Source organism: Miniopterus schreibersii, assembly GCF_964146895.1.
Source record: "Miniopterus schreibersii genome assembly, chromosome: 4".
NCBI lineage: Eukaryota > Metazoa > Chordata > Mammalia > Chiroptera > Miniopteridae > Miniopterus > Miniopterus schreibersii.
This window is the reverse complement of record NC_138105.1, coordinates 21,637,621-21,643,025: the sequence shown is the minus strand read 5'-3', so window position 1 is coordinate 21,643,025 and position 5,405 is coordinate 21,637,621.

The following is a 5,405-nucleotide window of genomic DNA, read 5'->3' as shown; positions in this document are numbered from 1 at the left end:
TGGGGTGTTAAAGTCCCCCACTATGATTGTGTTGCTGTCAATCTCCCCTTTGAAGTCCCAAAGAGATTTTTTATATATTTAGGTGCTCCTGTATTGGGTGCATAAATGTTCATAAGGGTTATTTCCTCCTGTTGGATTGATCCCTTTAGTAATATGTAGTGTCCATCTTTGTCTCTCATTATGGTCTTTATTTTGAAGTCTGTTTTGTCAGAAATAAGAATTGCTACTCCAGCTTTCTTTTCCTTTCCATTTTGCATGGAATATTTTAATCCACCCCTTCACTTTTAGCCTGTGTGAGTCCTTTGCTCTCAGGTGGGTCTCTTGTAGACAGCATATATTTGGGTCCTGTTTTCTTATCCATTCAGCGACCCTTTGTCTTTTGATTGGCCCATTTATTCCATTTACATTTAAAGTTACTATTGATATCAACTTATTTAATGCCATTTTCCCCCTTTATGCTGATGTACCTTTCTCTCACTATTCCTTTTTTTTCTTAAAGCAGTCCTTTTGGCATTTCTTTCAATGCTGGTTTGGTGGTACTGAACTCTGTTAGTCTTTTTTTGTCTGGGAAGCTCTTTATTCCACCTTCAAATTTAAATGATAGCCTTGCTGGATAAAGCAATCTTGGTTGCATGTTCTTGCTCTTCATTACTTGCAGAACTTCATGGCACTCCCTTCTGGCCTGAAGAGTCTCTGGTGAGAAATCCACTGTCAGCCTTATGGGGGTTCCCTTGTAGGTCACTGCTTGTCTCTCTCTTGCAGCCCTTAATATTTTCTCTTTGTCCTTGACATTTGCCATTTTAATTATGATGTGTCTTGGAGTGGGTCTCTTTAGGTCCCTCTTGTTTGGAACCCTCTGTGCTTCCTGAACTTGTGTGGCTTTCTCCTTTGCCAGCCTAGGGAAGTTTTCTATAATTATTTCTTTCACCAAGTTCTCTATCCCTTGCTCTCTTTCCTCCCCCTCTGGCACTCCTATAATGCGAATGTTGTTTCGCTTCATGTTGTCCCAAAGTTCCCTTAGACTGTCCTCATGCTTTTTAAGTGTTTTTTCTTTTTGCTGCTCTGATTGTGTGATTTTCTCTACTTTGTCTTCTAAGTTACTTATTCTATCCTCTGCTTCATTGAGCCTGCTTTTAATTCCTTCCAGTGCATTCTTAATGTCAGATACAGCATTCTTTATCTCTGTCTGAGTTGTATTTATGGTATGTATCTCTTTTTTCATGTTTTCACTAAGGTTCTCAATCTTATCATCTAGAGTCTTCTTAAGTTCCTTGAACATCTTCATCATCCATACTCTCAACTCCGTTTCTGATAACTTGCTCAACTCCATCTCATCAACGTCTTTTTCTGGCAATGTTTCCTTTTCTTTAATTTGGGGGTTGTTTCTTTGTCTCCCTATTTTGGTAGGTCTTAGTGCTTATATCTATATATTAGATATATTTGCTGTGTCCCAGTCTTGTGGCGTGGGATTTTGTCTTGTGGGTCCAGTGGAGCCCAGAGGTGTGTGTTGTTGTTAATACTGGTGAAAATTTAGAAAATAATAATAACCTAAAATATAAAAAATAGAGAAGCTACTGTGAGATAACAGAAGCAGAGAAAAGATTCTGAAAGAAGCGCCAGCACAAAATTAAGGGAGGGAATAGGAATAGGATAGTAGTTGAAAATGAGAAAACAAAAATACAATAAAGAGAATAAGAGAAACTAACAACCAGACAGGAAAACTGAAGGGGGCAAAATGAAAGAATGATAGAAAAGTAGAAAAAGAAAGAAGAAAAAGAAGAAAAAAGTTATGCCAATGGATTGAGAGGAGAGAGAGATAAAGCCCAGGCAGGCAGGGAGTCTGGTAGGAGATTTGGGGGAAATTATAGAGGAAAGCAGTAAACTTGGTTATAATGATAAAGTCCCAGTCGTTAAGCAGGGATATCAAGAAAGTCTTGATAGTAGAAGCAAGGATAAAACAAAACAAAGCAAATAATGAAAACAAAACCAAAAACAAGCTAAGCAAGACAAAATTATTTTATTAAAAAAAAAAAATTAGTTAAAAATGTTTAAAAAAAAATTAAAAAAGAAAAAAAGATTTTTATAACATTTAAAAAAGAAGAAAAAACAAATTTTCTCCCCTTTCTCTTCTTCCTAAGGAAAAAAGAGAAAAAATAAACCCACAAACAAAAAACAAACAAAACCAAAAAAACCCCAAAACCAAACAAAACAAAAATACAGCAGAGAAAAAGGTAGTCAATCAGGTGCGTTTCTTCTGGGCAACTTATGTTGTCTGAGGGTCACTGTTTTTTGTGGTTTCAGTTCTCCTGGGAGGTACTTATGTATCACCCAATGTGAGGAGCCGTCTAGGTTTGGCTCTGGTGTCCTTAGGTAGATGGTTGATCTGAGGCTCTCTGTGGGCCACCTCCTCTTGTCAGCTATTTTGCAACCTTGAAGTTGTCTGGTCTTGCTCCAGAGTCTTCTGTAGAGTCTTTAGGGTGCAGGGTGGCTAGTGTAGTCCAGGGTATCACTCCCGTTAGAGGTGTCGCTGTCAGGTGCTCACTCTGCGGGAGTTAGTCTCTGCTCCACCGCCAGCTCCTCAGTCCCTCCCCTGTCCTGTGATTCTAGTTCCTCAGGCTCTGTCTTGCTGCAGCTTCAGATTGATTTCAGCCTGTTGCCTCTTCTGTCTGGGCCGTGTCAGCAGCCTGGGCCCAGTGGGTTAGATTTAGAACACATTCTGGTGGGCCCTTTGCCTGTCCAGCCCCCAGCAGGGGTTTTCAGCTTTTCCTCCAGTTCCCAAACAACAGTCCCCGGGAGTCTTGTTCTTGTAAAGTCCTCCTGTGAGCTGCTATCCCTTCCCCCTCAGGATTGTGCCCTGCGGGGTGTCTGGGGCCTCAGTGAGGGGGACCCGCCCCTTTCCTGTTGGGGGCGGTGCTCCCGGCTGCAGGAGAGGCTGGCGGGCTCCGCCCCTCCCTGCTCAGCTCTGGTTGGCTGGTCACACTAGTCCCACCCCTCAGACCGTCTACTGCGCAGACCCCAGTGGCAGCCTCTGCTGGTCTATCTGTGCAGTGCACGCCGGGAAGGGGGGAACCGGTTCCGCAATCAAAGTCGCAAAAGCACAAAGCAAGACACAGGCAGAGAGTCCGCCCTGCAAGGTCCCGCCGCCTTTGCTCCAAGGCACCCAGCGGGAGGGGACCCAAAGTCAACTCCATGCAGCTCTCCACACCGCTGGTCTGAGCAAAGCTGGAGCGGCTTCACGTGCCACCACGGGGCCCCTCAGGGCCGGTCACAGATCCCAGCCTCTTGGCACCCGGGAGCTCAGGGTGGGAGGGCTCCTCCCCTCCCCCGTGCCACACAGATTCAGCGCTTTCTGGGGCTCAACACAGTGCTCCACAGGGAGGCAGAGGGTCCCCGTGTGCGGGTGCTCAGCGCAGTCCTCTGGTCCCTTACTACTTGGGTGCCACAGGCCTTGGGAAAGCCTTCCCTATGGTCGGCACCCCGAGCACCAGACGCTGGGTCGCAGCCGCCCCTAGAGGCTTTGTTTCCTGGGAAGGCGCCATCTCCTCCCGCACTCACCGCTCCCCTGGGTCCCTCTGCCCTGTGTGTGGGGCGCTCCTTCCCCTCTCTGCTCTGGGTGTGGGATCCCTGCTTTTGGATGCAGTCCGCGGGGTTTTGCAGCCTCCAAGCCTTCAGGCTCGGAGCCCAGCACAGGCTTCAGGGGAACTCCCCCTTCCAAGGGCCCCCTCTCTTACCGGACTCTGTGATGGTTCCTCAGTGCTCCCCACTCACACTTCGTCCACTCAGGTATGTTTCTCTGTTTTTTTTTTCAAGCTGGTTACATAGGATTTTGGGAGGAAATCAAATCCGTGGCTGGAATGGGGGCGCTGCTGCTTCTCACAGGGCTGCCATCTTCCCTCTCTATCTTTTTTTTTTTTTTTGATTGGAAAACAAACATCGTTAATAATAAAACAAAACAATGACAGTAAACATTTATTGAATGTACAGTTTTTGTCACACTGAACTAAGCACATAATAATAATCTCAAAGAGTTCTCACAAAACCTTATGAGGAAGTGAGGTCACTGCTAGTATTTGCAGTAGTTTGGGGGAACAAGCAGGTGGTGCCTCCTCAGGCAGACACAGTTCATGGAAACATGGCTTGGAGCATCCGAACAACTGCGCACCACATTACAGAACTGCATGTGGTGGTAGAAACAGTCAGAACATGTACACAGTGAAGACTGTGGACCAGGCTCTGTGTTCAGTGCTTCTCACACATGTTAACTTTCCTACTCCTCATAACTACCCCATAGAAAGAGCTATTTATTTCCCCATTCTGTGCTATTCTGCTTTGGGGGGGATGATTCTGATAAAGAACAAAATTGTGGAGGGTCTTGAGTAGGCTTGGGAAATAGGACCAAATTTAGTAGAATTTGGAGGCTTTTATCCCAGACACTCAGTGAATCCCTGGGAAAGCTGTCCCAGTTGCCCAGGCCTCTAAGACCTAGCCAGGGCAGGCTTTCTTCCACACTTCCATGTTCTTGCTGAGAGCACATTCCTATCCTCCGTCCTGTCCCTTCTCTCTAGAGTCCACACTCCAGCCTCCTGCTTGTCTTCATCACAGTTACTGGTCTCAGTTAGACAGGGAACTCTGATCACTGAGCACACGAGCCACTCAACGGCAGGGACAGTCTCATTGTTCTGCCCCCACAGCATTAAGCGTAGACCTTTGGACTTAGCAGCAGTTGTGTGGACATTCCCCAAGGAACCCCTCTTTTCATTCCATTTACTCAGTTTGAAGAGCTCGACCTCTTTGGCTGACCTGGCTTCTGGTACTCATAGCTGCACACTGATTTCCTGCTTTACTAGTGTCTATTCCATGTCGGAGCCTTTGGACACTCCTCATCTGCTCTCTTTGTGTTCATCTTCACTTGCTTCTTGGCTGCTGTTTATCTTTCATTGCTGGCTGCCAGGCCATGGGATGCAGTGGGACTCTGACAAAACTGCAGAATTGTACTTTTGTTCCCTGGTTTGAATCGTTGCTGGGTATCGATTGCTTTTCACACCACACTCCTTCAGACAGGAGGGATGAGATTTTGGTTCCTCTCTTCCAGGCTAGCTGTACTAATCAAATCACCTATATATTAGAGGGGCCTGGGCACTTCTTGTCCTGCACAAGGCTGTCGTTTAGCAGGTCCACACCTGACTGGCCATACTTGGGGTTACAACATTGAAATATTTGTCTTTATTGGTAAATAGCCACCGCTCCAAGGCCTTCACGGGCTCCCCTGCCTCTCTGCTTGCACTAGCCTGTCCCCTGGATCTCCTAGACCTCCCCCAATCCAGCAACTGAAGAGGTAATGCTCAGCACAGGAGATCTTTAAGACTAGCTGTAGTTCTGACTGGTTAGTCCAGGGTCACACAGAT